The sequence below is a fragment of the Lemur catta genome, chromosome 1 (assembly GCF_020740605.2).
Source record: "Lemur catta isolate mLemCat1 chromosome 1, mLemCat1.pri, whole genome shotgun sequence".
Classification (NCBI taxonomy): domain Eukaryota; kingdom Metazoa; phylum Chordata; class Mammalia; order Primates; family Lemuridae; genus Lemur; species Lemur catta.
In genome coordinates, this window is record NC_059128.1 from 59,996,593 (window position 1) to 60,019,805 (window position 23,213).

The 23,213-nt window shown below is 39.1% G+C and overlaps 1 protein-coding gene across 4 annotated transcripts in view; it reads left to right on the forward strand.

The window, feature by feature from the left end:
- PRKD1 (protein kinase D1) overlaps positions 1-23,213 on the forward strand; it is a 768,557-nt gene that overhangs the window by 39,610 nt on the left and 705,734 nt on the right. For 2 of the 4 annotated variants that reach the window (XM_045569394.1, XM_045569402.1), the window contains exons 3-5: positions 1,504-1,919; positions 4,056-4,271; positions 19,257-19,342. The gene's annotated coding sequence lies outside the window, so the exon portion shown is untranslated. The remainder of the gene's footprint in view (positions 1-1,503; positions 1,920-4,055; positions 4,272-19,256; positions 19,343-23,213) is intronic. The other 2 variants (XM_045569403.1, XM_045569404.1) reach the window with 2 other exon arrangements.

Sequence of the window (23,213 nt, forward strand, 5' to 3'; positions counted from 1 at the left end):
TTGCAAAGATGTACTTGATTTTTCAATTGAAGAGAGAACTTAAAAAATTCAGTGTACTAACAAATTTGACACATCTGTTCTTCCTATACAGAATCATAGAATGATGGGGCTGACATGGCATTAGGTCACAGAGTGGTTATAAAAGGAGGCCACTTCCGTGAGACGAGAGATTGGGCAGGGGTTGTCTAAGATTCATGGTGAGCTGAGAGCTACCTTCCTGAAGGTTTCGTCAACCAATCCTCTTTCAGATTTTTGTGGTTTTGCTGTGCAGAATCCATCTTTATCTCTTTCCCTCAGACCAATCCTGTAACTGTTTAGAGACAACTCTCATGTCTCTCCTGACTTCTCCCTTCTTCAGACAGTGTATCTTCTTTTTCCTTCATCATTCTTCATATGATCTGTTGTTGAAATTCTTCTCAACCTTAATCACAATCCTCTGTATATACGGTTCTGTATTTTAATTTCCTCTGTAAACAATAACATTGGTAACTAAAGATGATACTCTCCCTGGAGTAAGACCAGGACAGAAGACAGTGGGACCATTACATTTCTTATTTTGGGCACTATTGGTATGCACGCAGCCCGAGTATTCAACAGTGGTTTTGAAGTCACATTTCCCTGTTGATTTCCATTATTTGATGTTAACTGAAACAGCTGGGATTCCTTTCACCTGAGTGGCTTTCTTGTTGGGGGGCTTTGACTGTATACCACCACTGAAAACATGGCGTTTCTTTTCTCCCTAAGTTTTATTTTGTAAGCCTCTACAGATTCCACCTGTTCAGAAGTTTGAATCTGTCCCTAATATGTTACTTATCTTTTCCATCTTTGGATCAGCTGAAAATTCAAAAACCCTGGTCTCAATATGCTTATTTAAGTATTTGTTTAAAATTAGAATAAAACAGAGCTAGATCTGTAGTGTGGCCTTGGAGATGTCTCTCCTGACTGGTATTAGTGAGGGGAGCTTTGGAAACATTCCTTGGATACAACCCTTGGAGGAGATCTGTGTTTATTCAGAGTCTGAGAGAAATCTTTGGGAATAAACAGGTTTTGTTGTGGAGTTTACAATTTGAGCACCTTAAGGGTTTCATTTATTGCTAAGAATTAACATCTAATTAATTTGTTAAAATGTTTCAACAACAGCAAACAAAGTAGGTAAAGAAAAAAAAGCAAAAAAAAAAAAATTGGTTGTTGCCACGTGCAAGAAGTGAAGTTGAATTGTGCCCTGATTAATTGATTAAGGATGGTTCCCGTGGTGAATAATTATGTTCAATAACTGTCAATATAATTTGCAATCAATTATCACTTATAAAACCAGCCTATAGCAAGCTCAATTTTACATGCATCCTGATGCAACTGCCACATTAGGAAGCACTACTTTCCATTTCTTTCATAATGTCCTTCATTCAACAAATCATGATTGAAAGCTCTCACTTTATATCCAACAAGGTATCTTCCTTCCACTTTCAGAAAATTGCCTTAAAGCTTGTTTTTTCTTTTTTCTAGAAAGTCCATTGTGATGAGTGGCTGTGGTCAGAAGTTATCCAGCCTGGGATAGATTGAATTTCTCACTATTCTTCACTGTCCTGTAGGGATATTATGCATCCACACCTTTACCATGGCCTCACGGTGGGTGAAGAATACGTTCCTGCCGGTTGACTTTGGGGCTTTGTCATGTGACTTGCTTTGGCCAATGGGATCTTAGCAGACATGCCATAGCAGAGGCTTGAAATGCGTTTAAGTAGATGGGCATGCCCTGTTGTGCACCACCGTGAAAGAGCTTCCTCAGGTATCTGCTGCCCTTTCAGCCTGGATCCCAGAATGAACACATGTGGAGCAAACTTGAGCCCAACCTGCAGCAATGAGTCATGTCCAGTCAGACCAACAACCTGAAGCAAAGTTGCCTACTGAGACTAGCTTAGGTGAGTTGAGTCCTAGCTGACCTGCAGACCTATGGGCAAAAGAATAAATGTTTATTGCTGCATGCCACCGAGTTTTGGGGCTGATTATTATTATTATTTTTTACACAGCAATAGATAACATCACAGTTTTTTCCTATGAAATACTACTATTTCTTATAGTATTTCTTAATTCAAGCAGGAAATTTGTTGTTTATTGTATTGCTTAAGTTTAGTAATAATTCATCTAGTCAAAATTTAGCTGCCAGAAAACTCATTTATCTGTAATGTAGCCAAGAGCACAGAAGAGAGAAAATAGATACAATGAATGGCCAAAATAGATATAATCAGTAGTCCCCAACGTTTTTGGCACCAGGGATTGGTTTCAAAGACAATTTTTCCACAGATGTGGGGATTGTTTCAGGATGATTCAAGAGCATTACACTTATTGTGCAGTCAAACCTCTCTGCTAATGATAATCTGTATTTGCAGCCACTCCCCAGAGCTAGCATCACCGCCTCAGCTCCACCTCAGATTATGAGGCATTAAATTCTCATAAGGAGTGTGCAACCTAGATCCCTTGTGTGCACAGTTTACAGTAGGGTTGGGGCTCCTATGAGAATCTAATACTGCTGCTGATCTGACAGGAGGTGGAGCTTATGCTGTGATGTGAGCAGTGGGGAGCAGCTGTAAATGTAGATGAAGCTTCGCTTGCTCGCCCACCACTCACCTCCTGTTGTGTAGCCTGGTTCCTGACAGGCCATGGATTGGTACTAGTCCATGGCTTTGGGGTTGGGGACTGCAGGATATAATGTCTGCACACTAGCACTCATATATTTATTCCTGGGAGAATTCTTTGGACACTCACTCAAGTACATTATTCAAATCTTTGCTAAGCTGGTTTCCTCATCATGAGACAGTTTAAGAAGGAATGTGAAAAGTGAGATAAAGGCTGTTACAGCAGGCACCTGAAAGGAAGTATGCAGACAGCTGATGGCTGGCTAGCAGAGAGGAAGATGTGGCAAGTATAGTAGTCTGGGTTTCTCAGTGTGGAGCCAGAAACACCACCTACTTCTGCAGGCCCCGAGAGCATTGCTGCTTTGTAGCATGTCCCCAAAGCTGAGGTTCAGAAATATGCCTACCTTTGGGGCATAAGGCAGCCTGCTATGGGGTATGGGAAATGTGAGACTCATGTGGAACATCTTTCTGGAAATTTTTAAAAACTTTATAATAAACTAAAATAGCAATTCCAGGTTTTTAAATTTTATGGACTAGTAAAATAAAAGAGGAGGGACTCTGGTTTTTTCTTTATGTCAAGTAAGGGCATTTATTAACATCATTTCATAAAGGAAAGCTGCATTAATACTAGCTAAATAGAAGGGACATAAACTTCCCAAAAGAAGTCATTTGACAAAGCGAAAACTTTGTCAAATATATAAACCAGTGTTAGGGAACCATTGATTTAAATAATTAGCTCCACTCTTAAACAAACAAAGGTATAGGCACTCGGGGAGGCCAAGCCAGGAGGATCGTTTGAACTCAGGAGTTTGAGACTAGCCTGAGCAAGAGCGAGACCCTGTCTCTACTAAAAATAGAAAGAAATTATATGGACAACTAAAAAAATATATATATATAAAAAAATTAGCCAGGCATGGTGGCACATGCCTGTAATCCCAGCTACTTGGGAGGCTGAGGCAGGAGGATCGCTTGAGCCCAGGAGTTTGAGGTTGCTGTGAGCTGGGCTGACACCACGGCACTCTAGCCTGGGCAACAGAGCAAGACTCTGTCTCCAAAAAACAAAACAAAACATAGATATAGGATAGAATACAATAAAAATGGGGCATTTCTTGACTATTGTCTTGGAGGCAGCTGTTTAACTCTTCTCTGTTGGTAGGAGAAGTTGTAGGAAATTTGAGAGATGCTGTTCTGTTGTTAAACCCGTGTCAGCCTATTTAAGAAAATGGAAATATGTTACACATTTTAGAATGTAGTGCACATTTCCATCAAATGGTTAAAATTTAAAAGGTAATGATTCTTTAAGTTTAGGAGTAAATTTTTGTTTACCTGGAAATGTAACCATGGAGACTCATTTGTTACTCATGTAGTCTAGATAGCTGAGTCCTTATTGTATGTGAATCAAGTAAATCTTATCTCTTCCAGGAAACTTCCAGTGGAATGTAGCAGTGAGTTAATTCATGGTGATTCTTAGAGCCAAAATAGGTCAGTTTGTGCTCAGGGCTGACCTCTGTTTGGAAGGAAGAGAATATTGCCTGCATGGAAGAAGTTGAGGACCACATCATCCTTCCCCCACGCTTTCCCTACTGGCTTGCAGTTTCCTCCAGTGTGGTTCCTATGACTTTTACAATGGCCTACCAGGTATGGAAAGCCACACAGACCACTAACAGTTCCTACTGCGTGCTTGGAAGGATGAGAGACACAGACATGTATTATTCCTATTTCGAAGAGTTTCTAATGTACCTGGAGAGAAAAGGCAGATAAGAGACAGTAAAACAAAACAATAAAGACAAGGCAGTAGTTAATTAAGAACTAAACTATGTGTTATTGTTTCCAAGAGTTGTAGAAAGTTTGAGGAGAAGGAGTCTAGCAGGCCTGGAGTAGCAGGAAGGTTTCAGGGTCTGAGGATTAGGCCTTGAGGGAGGGAATGATTTTAGGGAGTAGACAGAAGCAGAGAAGCCATCCCAGGAGCTTGCTGTGTTGGTAAGTGGGGACTTGAATGGTCAGAACCCACCAGGAGCAGTGGAAATGACTTTTGAATGGTTTGGGGTGTGACACAATATCAAAATCACCAGAATTAGAATTAAAGTGGGGAGAAATGGAAGGCTTTTGAGTAGATAAGTGATGTGATGCTGAGAAAGGTTGATCTGAAGATAGAAATAACAAGAGGGCAACAATGAGATGTATAAATGAACCACTTTTTATAGCTAGATTCTTCATTAATTTAGGTAACATAAGGGTACCCTGAGGAGATGAGATAGAGGATAGATTAGGCTTCCATGTATGTATGTGTTGGGATAAAAAGGGGAAGATTTGAGGCTGGGTAAATGCCCTAAGAATGGTGGGACACTTGAATGATTAATTCCAGTTCACAATTTTACTTCAGATATCTTGGTGAACAGGTTTAGGGATCCTGATTAATTCCAGTTCATAATTTTACTTCAGATATCTTGGTGAACAGGTTTAGGGATCCTGAACTGGCGCTGGGTTCTCAGGAAAGCCAACTCCCTCAAGAAATCTGAGAGGGGTTAATGCCAGGTCTCCTGTCTCTTAAAAGATAATCAGTCCATGGTGGTAAAAACAGTGGCTATTAGGGACAATCTTGTGTCATTTAACACCTGTGGCAAAATTCTCCAGCTCTGTGATCACTGTGAACAGCAGAAATGTACTTCTATGGAGCACTGTCTGTATGAGTTCATTTGATCAAATGCAAACATCAACCCTGTGAAGTGGATATTGCTCATTCCATTTATTACATGAGGAAGTGGATGCTCAGTAAAGGTCACATGGTGATAAAGTGAAGCCAGCACTTCCACGTTGGCCTTCTGACCACATAAACCTTTGCCCTGCTCTTTTTCTCAGGACTCAGCAAGGGCAAGGAGCAACTCAGAAGATCTGAATTGCTAAAGAGAGTGAAACTGTGCATAAAGGGAAATAGCATTTTGTTTAAGAACTCAAGTAATGGAAAATAGAAGTGGCACACACTTGTAGATGTCATTTAAGACTCCCTTTGGTCTCTATATGAGAATTGCTACTTGAGATGGAAGTTTTGTACTCAAATATAGAGAACCAAAAGCAAGATGTTTCAATTCTCAGTCAAGAACTTACAGACAGAAGATAGAACAATGTTTCTCATACCATATTCAGGTGGAGGGGGTAAGGTGGGACCCACGTGGTGTCTGGGGTCTCTGGAGTCCTCTCCCATCACAGGTGCTCTGCTTCTTTTTTTTTTTTTTAAAAAAAAAAAACGTTTATTTTCTCATATGTGTAAGATTTCCTTTGAACAAAGATTACACAAGTTTAAAAAGGAGGGCCAATTTTCAAGTCCAGTTCTTTTTGTTTCCCCCAAACACTATCAGCCAAACAACTCAATTGGATATTTTTCTGAAATCAAACCCGGTTTTATATTTACTGCTACAAATTTTACAAAGCAGAATTCATTATTCTAAAAGTGTAAGAGACTATGACCAAGATATTTAAATAATGACAAATATACTCACATAACCATTCAAATGAGAGAAAAACTGACTGCAGCAGAAAAGCAGCCATGCCAGCCGTGTAAATAACAGGCGCTGCTTTGAGATCTTCTGTGTAAAAATGGAAGATGAATTTACTGTCTGGAAAGCAAATGGCACAAAGAAGTCTAAGTGTTATACACAGCAAGGACTCGGAGGTTAGTTAGAAACATCCTCATTGAGAGCTTTATGGGAGAGTTTTAGGGATAAAATGCAGTAGAAATAGTCTAGGCATTTAGAAGGCCCCTGATATATATTCATGGATTTGGCTCTCCAGGCTAGTCTTATTATTCTTCTCTACCAAAGCTCATTGAAATGTTATAGGAATGCTAACTTCTCCACAACTTCACTAACTGGATATAAGAATTTTAAATACCTTTACAGCCACAGGCATTAAAAAACCCAACCCCATGGAAGAGGTAAAGCCTTTCTCATCAACTGGTACCCTGAGTGCTGCCCATCACTATGGGAACATGGAGTTGTACAGAGCAGGACCTAGGAAAATCGCCCTAGTGTGTGCCATCTTGTGGAAGTCTGTAGCTAATCCATTGGAACCAGCACTTTCCATAGAGGATACGCTCATTTGAATAAATGTTATAGTTAGCAATCTATGACAGTGGAACAATCTATGATAATTTGAACTTTTGAATAACCAACTACAGTACAATGTTTGAAAAGCTGTAAAAAAAGACTTCCTTACAATTCACAATTGAAGATGGAGATTTTTATAATTCTGTCCCAAAGTGTTCCATTTTAAACATCTTATAGGTAAATAGAAGTAAGTGGCATGTATTTAAATCAGATTTGTTCTCAAACCTGTTTCAACTTGAGCAATTGCTGCAATAAAATTTCCTTTAATATCTTTGTTTAACTGCCATTGGTGCAAAAACCCCTAAATCTGAAGCTATTTCTGAAATTGAAGATTGAACATAATTGATATTAAGTACCATTAAGCTTATTATTGGTCTTGTAAAGATATTTCTATATTCTCTGGAATGGATATAATCTCAGGGAAAAGAAAGTTCATCTCTTATGTGTTTCCCCTATTCAATGCTGCTCACCAAACTATGCCATGTAATGGGCTGGCTTCTGAGTACAGGAAAAATAAAGAATTAAGTTTCCTTGGGAAGCTAGGCCTAGAGGTGGGTGGCATATGTACATGTTCACAAATAAGAATTCATTGTGATAGTTGGTATAATAGAAGAACATATAAGTGCTGGAAACACAAATGCAAAGTTAATTCTGCAGTCACAGTGGCATAAGGGGAGAGAAAGCCCAGGGACATTACTAAGAGAAGGCATTTCAGCTGGGCTTTAATTGATGAATAGGATTTTTGTCAGGTAGATAAGGAGGCAAGGGGATCCCAGACACGGGCAAGAATCTGTCCAAAAAGATGGAGGTCAGAGAGTTCAGGGAATAGTAGGAAATCTACTGTGCTTAGAGATATGGCCACAGACATGGGAAGAGGCTGGACAGGAGCCTGGAAAGTCCAACCAGGCAGACCATGAACTGCATGTTTATTTGTCCACTGTGAATATTGTGCTAGAATGTACTTTTATGCAAAATTCTAGATTATGGGATAAATTCTCACTTCATTTCCTCTGTAAAGGATTGCATTTCATTTTTCTAAGATGTATGCAAAAGGCAAAGAAAGATTTTAAAAAGGAATTCCAATACATTTCTTTCTAACAACATTCATTTGTATTTGATTTCCTAAAAGAAACAGACATTCAGTGTATGGATCTGTAGAAATGTGTGTGATTTTATTGAAATATATATTTCTACAGAACCATATCATTTCTATCAGATCTTTCCTATTCTACAATAAAAAGTCCTTAAAATGAATGACAAGCCAATGGTATAGCATTATCTCCACTAGAGATTCTTAGACATTGTTTGTCAGTGTTTGAATAGTGCATTTTTGCATGGGAACAAGCAAATTGTGGGCTCTTAACAAAAAGCATCTCAGAGAATTATTTTGATGATGATGAATTTTATCTTTGAGTCTGAGGTTACGCTGGGTGATTTCTAATGCGTCTTTTTCTCTGCCTCTCTGTCTCCTTACCCCCTCCCCCACTCTCTCTCTCTACCTCTCTACTTGTGTACAGGGTGACCCTAAAGTCTGGAAGCCTAATAACATTATTTTATATGTATTACAATGTCAATAAATCATTCATTAACCTATGTCCCCAGCCTATAGTTAGTGTTGAGATTAGTTAAATATATTTTGATAATAAAAGGAGATGCTTAACAATAATTGATTCTATTTAAGTATGGCTTACTTTGGTAGATCCCCATGTCACTTTGGGAGCTATTTTAGATATAAGCTGATGTTTTTATATCACTCTCAGAAAGCAACTATATATGGTGCTGTATGTGTATTGGCTGGTAAGAAGACCATTGCATTAAAATGAACAGTTCATGGTAGACCTGGACAAAAATGGATATAGAACAGGATGGCAGCAGCTAAGGTAGAGGCCTTGATAAAATGATGTCTGTGTATAGAGACTGTGAGCGTGATTCTGCCCTGGTCATGGTCTATTCATACAAAATATTTCAGCTATACATCTAGGGGTAGGTGTCATATATCGCTATTGCCTATTCCATGCTCTTCTGGCAGTAAACTAGAATACTTTGGAAAGGGTATGTGGAGTCTCTCTCAGGCTCCTAGATATAGCTGTGTGTCCCAGTAAGGTCCTGCTAAGGGTGTTTCCTCCTTCCTTCTGCATGCCCTCCAAGTCAGTCTACTACTAGCTGGTATGATACCTAAGTGAAAATTAGAAAAATGTGTGTCCCTTCTCTTAAATGGTCCTGACAGCATGGATTGGGGTTAGAACACGAGATGGATTTTGGACACCTTGTGCTGAAAACAACCTACATAATTATGTATGATGGTCCTGCTTCCATTGTATAGTGCCACGTTTCTCCACGTACTAATACTTAATGGAGAATCCTATTGTCTACTTTTGGTTAAACACCTATTCCGTACTTATGCAAGTATATAAGTAATTAGTATCCTCACCATGTATACTTAATATACATATAGTGTACATACTAATGCTTAATATGGAAGTAGCATTTCAAGTTTTCTAGGTTTTTCTAACTTCCTTTGTTTTAGTTATGACAAACTCTAGTTAGGATAACTTTAGTTATGACAAAACTTTGAAAAATTTCACCCCATCTGTTTCTGATATTGATTATGCTAAACCAGAAAACAGAGTGTGAATTTATGAAATATCTTGGTCAGTAAAGCAGATGGTCATAAGAGTCTATAGAGATTCAGTTAGCATCCAGAAGTCCAGAGGATGCAGAGTCATCATGCTGCTCAGCTGAGATGAGGGGGAGAAAATGTGTTCAGAAAGTCATGTAACACTACCAATTCCAGATTTACTTATGTTTCACATTTTTTTACTCTCTGTGGTAGGCAGAATAATGGACCCCAGAGATATCCACATTCTAATCTCTGGAAGCTATGAATATTACCTTACATGGCAAAAGGAGCTTTGCAGATGTGATAAAGGTCAAGGACCTTGAGATAGGGAGATTATCCTGGATTATTTGGACGAGCCCAACTTAACCAAATGAGTCGCTAAAGAGAACCTTTCTTCTGAGGTAAGAGTCAGAGGGAGATGTGGCTATGGAAGAATGGTCAGAGGGCAATGCAATGCTGCTGGCTTTAAAGACTGAAGAAGGGTCCATGAGCCAGGGAATGTGGTTGGCATCTAGGAGCTGGAAAAGGAGGGAAACATATTCTCCTCGAGACCCTCCGGAAGGAATGCAGTCTTGCTGACACCTTGATTTTAGCCCCATAAGACCCATTTCAGATCTCTGACCTACAGAAATATAAGATAATAAATTTGTATTGTTTTAAGCCTCTAAATCTGTGGTAATTTGTTATAGCAACAATAGAAGATGACTGCATGCTTTATACATGTAGTACTAAATTACATATTGCAGGTTTATGTTTGTTTGGGGACAGCTCTTTCAAAAACTTTCTATGGCACTTGATTTTTTAAATTAAAACTTAATATACTTTGACCTCCTGTGCATCAAAGGACTCTGACAACAGAGTGAAAATGAAATCCATAGAATGGGAGAAAATATTTATAGATTATATATCTGCTAAGGGATTAATATCCAAAATAAAGAACTACAACTCAACAATTACAAAACAAACAACTTGATTAAAAAGTGGGCAAAGAATTGAAAGACATTTCTCTAAAGAAGATGTACAAATGGCCAATCAGCACATGAAAAGATGCTCAGCATCACTAATTATTAGGGAGATGTAAGTCAAAATCATAACAAATAAAAATTACTTCACACCCATTAAAAAAACCCCAGAAAATAGCAAGTGTTGGTGAGGATGTGGAGAAATTAGAATCCTTGTGCATTGTTTGTGGGAATGTAATATAGTGCAACTGCTGTGGAAAACAGTGTGATGGTTCCTCAAAAAATTAAACAGAATTACCATATGATCCAACAATTTCACTTCTGGGTATATATCCAAGAGAATTGAAAGTGGGGAAACAAACAGATATTTGTACACTAATGTTTGTAGTAGCATTATTCACAACAGCCAAACGTTGGAAACAACCCAAATATCCATTGGCAGATGAATGGTAAAAAACCTGTGATATGTACTTACGGTGGAGTATTATTCAGCCTTAAAAAGGAATGAAATTTTGACACATGTTACAGCACAGATGAACCTTGAAAATATTATTCTAGGTGAAATAAAGCAGACACAAAAGGACAAGTAGCCTATGATTCTTATTTCTAAGAGGTACCTAGAGCAGTTGAATTCATAGAGACAGAAAGTAGAATGTTAGCTGCCAGGGGCTGGGGGAAGAAGGAATGAGAGTTATTATTTACTGAGTGTGGAGTTCAGTTTGGAAAGGTGAAAAAGTTCTGGAGATGGATGGTGGTGATGGTTTCACAACAATGTGAATATACTTAATGCCACTGAACTGTATCTTTAGAATGGTAAATTTTATGTTATATATATTTTGCCAAATTAAAAAATTAATATACTTTGAGAAAAGGAAACAGTAAGATTGGTCCAGGTACATCTGAGAAAAGGTAAGGAGGGCATAGCAAGAGAGGAGTCATTGTAGAGCAGTGGTTTTCAACTAGGGGATTCCTCTATCTCCTTGAGGACATTGGGCAATATCTGGAGATATTTTCGGTTGTCATAACTGAAGGTTGCTACTGGCATCTAGTGGGTAGAAGACAGGGATGTTGCTAAACATCGCTGAGGAGATGTACTGGGCAGGCCTGCACAACAAAGAACTGTCCAGCCCAAACTGTCCCTAGTGCTGAGGTGAAAAGCCCTGTTGTAGAGGTATTGGGTGATGTGGTTGGATGGAGTTGGAGGGTCTGATGAGAGGAGTATCTTAAATGCTTAGCCAAGAAGTTTAGAGTTCATGCAATTGGTAATATATTCTTTATGGTGGGAGAAGGAGGACTTAATTGTTATTGAGAAAGGTTAATCATGGGAGAATGGATTAGATTCAGGGAAAGATTAAAGGCAGGAGACCAGATAGGCAGTGGCTGTGGTAATGTAGTGTGGTGTAGAAAAATTGATAATGCTCCATGTAGCTGCATGTGACAGACACCGTCCTAATGGCTTTATGTGTATTAATTTATGTTGGCCTAATAACACCTATGTGTTATAATCATTATTCTCATTTTACAGAAGAGAAAATCTGAAACAGAGTAAGTGCCAAGGTCAGTAAGGGATGGAGCTGGGCTTTGAACCCAGGAAGTCTATGCTACCTCTTTTGACAGGTTGAACTATCTTTTTATCTTTTTTTTTTTTTTTTTGAGGCAGAGTCTCACTCTGTTGCCCGGGCTAGAGTGAGTGCAGTGGCATCAGCCTAGCTCACAGCAACCTCAAACTCCTGGGCTCAAGCGATCCTCCTGCCTCAGCCTCCTGAGTAGCTGGGACTACAGGCATGCGCCACCATGCTCGGCTAATGTTTTCTCTATATATTTTTCGTTGGCCAGATAATTTCTTTCTATTTTTAGTAGAGACGGGGTCTTGCTTTTGCTCAGGCTGATCTCCAACTCCTGACCTCCAGTGATCCTTCCGCCCCGGCCTCCCAGAGTGCTAGGATTACAGGCGTGAGCCCCGCGCCCGGCCTGAACTATTTTTTTAAACGTCTAGACAATTACTTAGGGGCGGCAAGATGGCGGATGAGAAAAACCGCCAGCCAGAGTGTCTCTGCAAGAAAGACAAATTTTAGAAGAAAGTGAAAAAAAAAACAAAAACAAAAACAAAAAAACAAAACAGGCAGACAAACACAGATCGGAGGAGGGGCCGAAGGAAGGGCGCCTGAAACTATAGGAGACTCCACGGGAAGAAGTTGCGGAGGAGCACTGGAAGGAGAAAGGCGCCTGAGAGGCTTGGAGACCAGCGACGAGGGTAGGTTGAATGATTAACTTTCCCCTCCCTTGCTTCTCAGACTGCGGGTGGGCTCCTGAGCAGTTGGAGAGACCTGCTGACACCAGCCCAAAACGGCTGCGCCAGTGAGCGAGGAGCCTCTTGTGGACAGGGCACCGGGCTCCCAGCTCCCTCAGGAAACCTCCCAGCCCTCAGGCGCCATATTGCTTCATTCTCCCCTCCCCTTCCCTACCCGTGGCTGCTGAGAGACAATTTAGCCACCACCTGGAGTCATCTGCAGGTAACGGGACCTTTCCTTTTGGGGACCTACAGTGGACTGAGGGGTACTCAGACTGTGAGCTCCCTACCCGCTGGCCCTCCCAGGTGCTGCTTGCCTGGAGACTCTAGGAGAGCGGGGCACATCCCGAGGTGGAGAGACACTGATCTAGCTTGGGCACCCTGTGGTAACTTGAGGCCAGAATTCTTCTCCCTGGCAGGGTCAGGGATTGCTCTCCGGGGCCCAGGGGACAGGCCGGCAGACCAGATTCCATATACCCAGGTCTCTATCCCATTTTCCAGGGGCACAGAAGGGATATTTGTGAATGAGTCTACTGAGGTGTGTGTGCCTTCAGGGGCAGATCAGCGTGCTTGAGGGGCAGCCCTCCTCCCACGGGAGGGCCATTCTCCCAGCTCAGGCTGCGATCTGGGAAGGGAAACTCCCGGCTGGCATCACAGCCAGGGGAGATCCGCTGGCTTGTGGTCCTGCCTGCTGGCAGAGGCCGGGCAGAGGCCGCGGAATAGGGGAGGGTGGAAAGGAGTGAGGCCTGCTCCAGACTGCAGGCCTCAGACAGCCCCACCCCCCCCACAGAATTTTTGGCTGAGTGGGGCCATTTCAGCCCCTCCCTGGCAGGTTTGCCCAGAAGCAGAGAACAGACCTTTGACCCCTGCTAACAGTATTTGTGGAGCTTCAGGGCAGGCTCACCTGACCCAGCTCTGCCCAGCCTTACTCCCCCACCTATCCCTACTAAGGTGGAGAATAAGGACACACCTGGAAGTCCCAGGGCCCCACCCACCACCCAAGGCACTAGAGTGACTCTCCAGAGCAACAAGAGCTGGTTACAGGACCCCAAAACAACTCTGCAGCCTGCTCCTCCCAGCAAGCGCCACCTACTGACAAGGGGGTCATTCTGCACACCCTTTTACTGCATCTACTGACGCATCCATCCAGGATGTGGTCGAATCTCACCCACAAGCACCACCGGCTGGCTCAGAGACTAAACAGGGCATGCCATTATCCAAACAAAAATCTAAAGGTAAGAAGCAACAGCTGATCCAGATGAGAAGGAATCAGCAAAAGAACTCTGGAAGTATGAAGAATCAAACAGAAAGCACACCCCCGAAGGGGAACACCAGCTCTCTAGCAGTGGATATCACCAAATTCAGAACACTAAACTGACAGAAGAATTTCAAACGTGGATTTTAAGAAAACTCAGTGATATGCAAGAGAAAATGGATAACCAACGCAATGAAACCACACACAAAAAAAATCCAGGACTTGGAAGAAAAGTTCACTAAAGAAATTGAAATATTAAAAATCAAACAGAACTTCTGGAAATGAAAAACTTATTCAAGGAATTACAAAACAGTGGAAAGCCTCAAGAACACGGTAGATCAAACAGAATAAAGAATCTCAGGGATTGAAGGTAACACATTTCAAGTAAATAAGTCAATCACAGAGATAGAGCAGAGAAATAAGAGAAAAGGGCAAAGCCTACAAGAAATGTGGGATTATGTGAAGAGGCCTAACGTAAGAATCATAGGCATCCATGAGGGTGAAGAAGAAAATACACAAGGGTTGGATAAGTTATTTGAGGATATAATAGAGGAAAATTTCCCAGGACTTGCTAAAAATCTAGATATCCAGGTACAAGAAGCTCAAAGGACTCCTGGGAGATTCATCACAAACAGGAAGACAACACAACACACAGTCATCAGACTGACCAAAATAAACACCAAAGAGGCCCTCCTAAGAGGGCCCATCAATACATGAGTGAATTAATAAAATGTGGTATATGTATACCATGGAGTTCTACTCAGCCACAAAAAACAATAGTGGTCTAGCACCTCTTGTATTATCCTGGATAGAGCTGGAACCCATTCTACTAAGTGAAGTATCACAAGAATGGAAAAACAAGCGTCACATGTACTCACCATCAAATTGGTTTTAACTGATCATAACTTAAATGCACATATAGTAATAACATTCATCAGGTGTTGGACAGGTGGGAGGGGGAGGAAGGATGGGTATATGCACACCTAATGGGTGCTGTGCACACCATCTGGGGGATGGACATGCTTGAAGCTCTGACTGTGGTGGGGCAAGGGAAATATACGTAACCTAAACATCTGTACTCCCATAATATGCTGAAATAAAATAAAAAAAAATTTCTTGATACATCTCCTTGTTTTCTGTCAACTTGGTTGGACAATCGGATTTATGGTTAAGTGGGATAAGGGGATTATGTAGACTTTACTACCTCCTTTCTACATTAGACTGAGTTTGAGGAAGACTGAGACAGCTGAGAAGACAGCAGTTGGCTTCTTGAATTTTAGAAAATTGCTTGGAGGGAAGATTGGAATTAAGAGTGGGTGAATTAAAAATATAGGTTGGAGGAGGTGAATAATCAAAGAGACATTGCAATTTCTCACCCACCAGCTCTCAAATTCTGACTCTCCAGAAACTTCAGCAGGCTGTAGATGCCATTTCACTGACATGCATCAAACTTGAAAAACACAATCTAGGCCAGGATTGTCACTCCACCTCCTACTCCTCAGTAACACTCACTCATCCTGAACACATCCCACTCAATAATCCTTTCCCATGAAAAGAAAGGAAGACGGCCATGCCCTGCTGTGATGATCTTGTATGAGCTTGTTTAGGGAATGAAGGTGTCTGTGCCACTGAGGAAAGAGAAAGGAGAGAGAAGGGGCTATTTATTACATTGAAAACACATCATACTTGACTCCTTGCCTGCTCTTTGTAATTAGAAATGCAGTTTGCAGTAGTTCTAAAGATCTAGAAATGGCTGAAAAGCTTCTGGCCCAATTAGTGTTTGTACCCGAAGAGGTTTAAGACCAGAAATCCAGCTGTTTTAGTCTTGATTCTGTCACTAATAAATTCTGTAATCTTGGAAAACATTACCATATTCATTATTATTGCACTGCCTGCTTTTCCATGCAACATCTTCTTTTGATATTCATAACAGGCTGCTGGAGTAGGCAAAGTAGATATTAGCATTTTTTTTTTCTGATAAGAAAAACAAGTTCTGGAAGGATAAGTGATCTACTTAGGGTCACCTAATAGGCGACTAGGGTCACTTAGTAGGTCAGCTAGGAGGTAACAAAGCTGGAACATGAGCGTGGTTTGACTTCAAATCCATTTGTTATGATATCACTGCTTCTCCAACTCCAGGGTGCACAAGAGCCACTTAGAGAGTTTATCAGTGCACAGATTCCTGGGGCCTACTGCCAGGTATACCATCTGCATTACTGTAGAATAATATAATATCTACAACTAAAATATCTCTGTTATTTAGATAGTGTGTCTTTATTAATTAGCAGGGCTGGGGTGGGGTCTGAGAATTTGCATTTCTACCAACCTACCTGGTGATATTAGCTGGTCTGTAGACTCTTTTTTAAGTGGCACTGCTTTATACTATACTGATGTACTTCTTTGTACCTCAGTTTCCTCATCTGTTAAAGAGAGATGATAATAACCAGCTCTCTTCATTCTCAGTGTTGCTATTGGGACTGTGGTAAATTAAAGATGGCTACAAGCACTTTGCAGCTCATACCATCAAGAGGAATAGTTTATCCTCTTGCATTTGAATCTGGGTTGGCCTGGTGACTTGTTCCAACCAATATAGGGTAGAAGTGACATGCGACTTCTAAGCAAGACCTCAAGTGGCCTGGCAGCTTTCACTCTTGCTGTCATGGAATTCTGAAACCACCACGTGAAAAACCCCAGGCAAGAACTTGTGATGACGCTGACCCTGTTAATGATCCAGACAATGAGTGAGACCATTGAGCATCATCCCACCGGCTAACTGAGGCTACACGAGCTCAGGCGAGATCAGTGAAACTGGCCAGTCAACCCATAGGACTGTGAGAAATAATAAGTTGTTGTTGTGTTAAGCCACTAAGTTTTGGAATGGTTTGTTATGTAGCAATAGATAACTGAAAGGGGGATAAGATGGATAATGATTATGAAAATATTTTGAAATTATAGTAATACAAATTCTCTAAGAATAAAGATTTTTCATAATAAATAATAAATCAGCTGTACTAAAAATTAACAAGGCAGATAAAACATTTAAAATCAAACTTAAAAATAGAATAAACATTGAATAAAAAAGAAATCTATGAATACATACAGATAAAAATAGATAAATGAGCAAAATAAATGGGAGAGGAAATGACGCTTCTGTCCACTGCTAAGTATAGAGGGGGAAGTGAAGTTGGAAAATCAGCATTTTACAACCACATTGTAGAAATGGGTTAGAACAAGAGTCATCATCAGTGGATGCTCAATCTACGGGGAAAGTTTGATGAAGATGATATTTGCTTGGTCTCAATATGTCTTCCCACAGATTATTATTAATTGCAAGAGAAAAATCCTTAATTACACAGAAGAAAGATCTTTCAATACAATGACTGGGTAATTAAAATTTAAATCACTAATGATGAACATCGTGTGCCTCTAGATGTGATATCATGAGAAGGATACCTGAAGGATACTATGAGAAGAGTAACCTGAATCTACTCATGAGAGAACATTAGACACACTCAAATTGAGGGATATTGTATAAACTAACTAGCTTGTGTTCCTTAAAAATTAAAATATCATGAAAGATATGGAAAAACTGAGAAATTGCTCCAGATTAAGGGAGACTAAAGAGACATGACAACTAAACACCATACATGATCCTTGACTGTATCCTACACTTGAGGGGGCGAAAATTCTATAAGGGAAATTATTGGGACTTTTGAAAAGATTAGACTACAGATTAGATAAAAGTATAGATTCAGTGTTAAATTCTCTCATAACTATTCCATGGCAATGTAAACCAAATATTCTTGGCCTTAGAAAATGCACATCAAAATACTAAGGTGTAAAAGGTCATGGTGTATGCGATCTACTCTCAAATAGTTTAGAAAAAATAAATTAACTATGTGCACACATACAAGACAGTGAGAGAGATGATAAAGCAAAAGAAGCAAATGTGGCAGAAATGTTAAAAATTGATGAATCTTGGTAAAAGATATAGGAGAGTTCTTTAAGGTATTTTTGCAATTTTTCTGTGAGTTTGAAATTATTTTAAAACAAAAAGTTACAGAAAGTATATATAGGAATATATTTTTGATCTTCAAGTGAAGATAAACCCTGTGAACTTAATTAAAGGAAGAAATGGCTGGGTACAGTGGTGTACACCTGTAATCCTAGCATTTTGGGAGGCTGAGATGGGAGGATCGCTTGAGATTAGGAGTTTGAGACCAGCCTGGGAAATTGTGAGACACCATCTCTATAAAAAATAAAAAAAAATTAGCCAGGCATGGTGGCATGTTCCCTAGTCCCAGCTACTTGGGAGGCTGAGGCAGGAGGATCTCTTGAACCCAGCAGTTTGAGGTTGCAGTGAACTATGATGATGCCACTGCATTCTAGCCTGGGCAACAGAGAGAGAGACACTGCCTGAAAATAAATAAATGGAAGAAATCATAAAGTAAATTATTGATAGATTTGATCGCATTAAAAAATCTGAAATCATTAACAAAATTGAAAGACAAAATACAGGCTAAAGAAATATTTGCAATAAAAATAATACATGAAGAATATAATTAAAGTTGTAAATATGAAACACATACAAATTACAGTAGGTAAATAGGCAAAGATATTCAAAAATATTAAAGAAAAAAATACCAACCAGTGTTAGAAAATTTATCCTTACAAGCAATATAAAAATGCAAATGGAAAAAATACATCTCCTTCCCTTAAGAAATTAGCAAAGATGGAATATGATAATACTCAGTGCTGTCAAGGATGTAGCATGGTGAGCACTTATACTAGTAACTGTGAAAATCTGTACAACTTGGAAAGCAATTTGCCAGCATGTATCAAGAATTTTAAATGTGTCTTTACTCTTGATCCAGTATTAAATTCTAGGAATTCATCCTATGGAAAGAATCAGAAATTCAAACAATAATTTATATACAAAGATGTTCTTTGCAGCATTGCTTGTGTTATTTAAAATTTGCATAGTCCAATAGGAAGTTAAATAAATTAGGTTTACATGATGTTTGTAAAAAGTTCTCAACAATATGGGGGCTGAATGTATACTATATCAAGCAAAATGAAAGTATACAGGTAAAAAACTAAATGGAAATAAAACAAAATATTAACAGTGATCCAATGGTATGGGTCCTAGCAGGTAACAGATGGCACATTCAGTAAGGTTTAGATGAAGAAAGTTTAAAGAAGGGATGATTTATAGAGAGGTGGGCAGAATTATAGGAACTAAGAGGATATGCTAATGCATCCAGGGACTTAGCAGCAGAAGGTGGTGGTACCATCCCTAGTCCTGAAGGGGCCAAGCACAGGGAATGGTTACCAGAGATTGGAAAGACCTAAAGGTGTGCAAGATCCTAACACAGCTCATTTTCTACCCTCAGATCTCCTGATCTCCCAGTGATATGAGAAGCCTGGGTAGTCCTTGGGGATCAGCCTCCTGGTGCACTGAGAAGGGCAGAGAAGAATGGTGAGTAGATCTAGAGATGCAAACAGAAGTTAATCATCACAAGTATTTTATCTGGTTGGAAGACTGTGGGTACTTAATATTTTCTTTTTATCTGCTAGCCTATAAAACTCCTGGCCCCGGTATGAACACCCTCTGTCCATGAGAATAAGTTGCATAACAAAAGCCATACAGTTTACATGTTCTGTTTTCTTTCTCGTAAAGTATCATAGTTAAAAGCAATTGCAAATGTAAAACGTATAGTAAGTAGGACATGCTTACATTTTTCTAATCTATTTGTTGTGATATTCACCATTTAATTTTTTTCCCTGTAACTCTTCTTTCCTGATTTCCTGCATTGTGCTTCTTTTTCCTATATTATCTGTATATTTTGTAAGGCATCTTGTGACAACAACAAAATCTCATAGGAATGTCTGTTTTATGAATAGTTGTGACTGCATAAAGCACTGCCCTGTTGTAGCAGCAGCAGAAGTAACAACTTGGACTTGATCAGGAACAATTAGGACAAGGGCAGGCCACTTCCTGTCTTTCCCATACCTGGGGAAATACAGTTCTTAGAATGTCCCTGGCTATTGTAAAGTTAGAGAAGATTCAATGTAGGTGGGGACACTACTTTCCTATTTTTAGGACCACTGTGAGTATAATCAGTGTTTTGTCTTGGACTATGCTTCGAACTGGCCAAATGTTCATGCACCTATGATTTGGGAGCACAACTATAACAAAAATCCAAATTCATTTCAGTTGAGCTTAGGAACATAATTATTGAATAGTTTTGTTTGAAATGTGTTGATTTTTACAGAAAGTAAAGTGAAGCAAGTGACTATATTTTAAAATATGTCTTTTATTAAAAATTTTTTCTCCACAAAAAGCCTAGTATTAATTTAATCAGGTAAATCTGATTTTTGTAATAGACATTTTGTGTTTGAAAAGCAGTCATATTGAAGGTCTGTAATGATATATCATTTTGGCCTTGACAAGCTAATTTGAAAAAAAAGATTTTGAAAGAAAAAAAGTATTTTACTCACTCAGAATTTTGAATAACTTCATAAAGTATAATTTGAAATGATTAAGACAACTCATTACCTGCTAAAAGGCTTGGGTCATGTGTATTTTGTCTTAAGTTATTTTGCACATTGACGTTGATTTTGATCATTTGCTTGCTATCAAGGCATCTCTGTGGATATTATGCAGTAAAACCATTAACAACACAGATTTCAATTCAGAATGTTAAAATCCATTGAGACGTTGTATGTGCATTTGGTTCATTGAGAAGTTCAGTCACGCTCAATCTGTCACGGCTTATCTGCCTGGAGAGGCACTAATTTTCTCCAATGCTTTGGCCTGTTTGAGTGTCAGGAGCCCAGACCTTCCTTGAACTCTCTTTGAACCCATCCTTCCAGGTTGTAGTTCTATTTAATCAGGTACAGTTTTAAAAATATTATTTTGAAGTTAGATTTTAAATGATGCTTATTTCCTCCCTTTTCATTTAATCACTGTGTTAGGTAGGACTTTGTTATTCATCTAACCCTAACCACTAACTTAAGTAAATGTACCGGCATGGTATATTTATCAATGAACTCAAACAATCAATTGATAAAATATTTTTAAAAAGTAAAATATGTAATTAATAACCATAACTTATATATTGAATGACAATGAACATACAAATCAGAATAAATTAAACAATTCACCTGGATCCCATAAAAAACATGTAAAATTACTTAGTTATCAACATATTGAAAAGGTAAATATTTAACATCAGTTTTTTATAAATAAGTCAAAATAGACACCTGTTTTGAGAATTAACCTGATGAAACATAACAATGGTTTGAGCTAAGGATAAACTAGATGAAGAATGAAGATGATATATGTAAAATCCTTGCCATTTTCCCTTTACTAAATGCTTAAGAATATTAGACTTTGATCCTGGCAAATGGGGACTAATGCTGGGGCCTACACTTGAGGATGCCTATATATCACAAACATGGACACATGTAAAAAATAAATATATTAGGGAAAACATCATAGGAACTCTGCCACTAGTGTCCAGTGCTTAGCAATAGCAGAGCAAATTCCATTAAGGTTCGAGACCTGAGAATAATCATCTGTGACTAGATGCTTCACCTCTGGCCTGAGAAGACAGTGACCTGCCTTCTGCATTCATGGCTTTTCCCTTGGATTTATGCTTCCTTCATTTTCTCCTGTCTATGTGCATTCAGTCCAGTCTGGCAGTGTTTCTGCTGGTGTAACATTCTCCAAAACCTTGCTGGTCCTCTGTAATCCATGGAGGACCATAACATTATATAAGAGGGTCTTCTACATATCTTTCCTGGATAACCTCATCTCTATTCCTGACTTCTGCTCAGATGGTTGAATGGATCCATGAGTTACATGTGTAATCTTTTTATCAAATTTTGTCAAGCCACACCTATTCCTATCTGAGAAAAGGTGTGAGGATTGGCTGAGAATTTCTAAATCATCAAGCACTGGTTCCTTTTTACTTAATAGTTTCTTCCTCAATAAATCTCTTTGCATTTGCAACAAACAGTGAGGAGAAATCAAGATGAACCTTGCACATTTTGGAAATCTCCTCAGCTAAATAAATATCCAAGTTTGTTGTTTACAAATTCTATTCTCCACTCAACACTGGAACACAAATTGCTGAGTTTTCTGCCACTTGATAACAAAGATCACCTGTCCTCCAGTGTCCAATCACATGTTCTTCATTTCCTTCTGAGACTTCATCAGAATCACCTTTAAAATCTATGTTTCCACCAACCATCTCTTTGAGGAAATCTAGGCTTTTTCTATCATGTACCTCAAAATTCTTCCAGCCTCTACCCATTACCCAATTCTGAAGCTACTTCCACATTTTTAGGTATTTACAGCAGTACCCCACTTCCTGGTAACAAAATTTGTATTAGTTTTCAAGGGCTGCTGTAACAGAGTACCAAAAACTGGATGGCTTAAAATAACAGAAATTTATTCTGTCACTGCTGTGGAGGCTAGAAGTTTGAAATGAAGGTGTTGGTAGGGCTGTGCTCCCTCTGAAGGGAGATTTGTCCTTGCCTCTTCCTAGCTTCTGATGTTTACTGGCATTCTTTGGTATTCCTTGGCATACAGCATCTCTGCCTCCACCACCATATGGCTTTCTTTCTTCCGTGTTTCCTCATGGCTTTCTTATAAGGACACTAGTCATTCAACCAGGACCCACCCTAACCCAGGGTAAACTTAACTAATTACATGTGCAAAGACTATTTCCAAATAAGATCATATTGTGAGATTCCGCATAGACATGAATTTTGAAGGTGACACTATTCAATGTAGTACACCATACATAAGAAACATATGAAATTGCCTAAACCATACACAAAATCAAAAGCATTGATTGTAGTCTAATTAGAAGTAAAATAAATCAATATTCATTGAATATCAGATACTTATGAAGAAAACTAATTCAATTTTCCTCAGTAAAAGTAAATTTTGCATGTGTGGCACAGTGTACTTTCCTGTTTTTAGGATTGATTTTTTTTTTTTTTTACCACTTAGGTGGGCCCATTTTCTTAATTTACTATAGAATGTCCTGATCTGGGGGAAAATAAAAGTTAGAGGACATAGATTATATTTGTTTTTGTTTTTGTTTGTCCCTTTTATTCCTACTGTTCCCTGCTAATTTCTTCTCTTTATAAGAGTGGTTGCCATATTTGTGATTCTCTACCCCCTTTTAAGTAGTCTTTTTATATTTGGGAGGAATTCTCAAGTTATAAGTTTTGCCTACCTAAATCAGAAGTTAGAATTGGAATTCTCAGCCTTCTAATTCATTGTCTTTAACATTGACCCAGAAATTCTAGCTAGTACAAGAAGACAAGAAAAA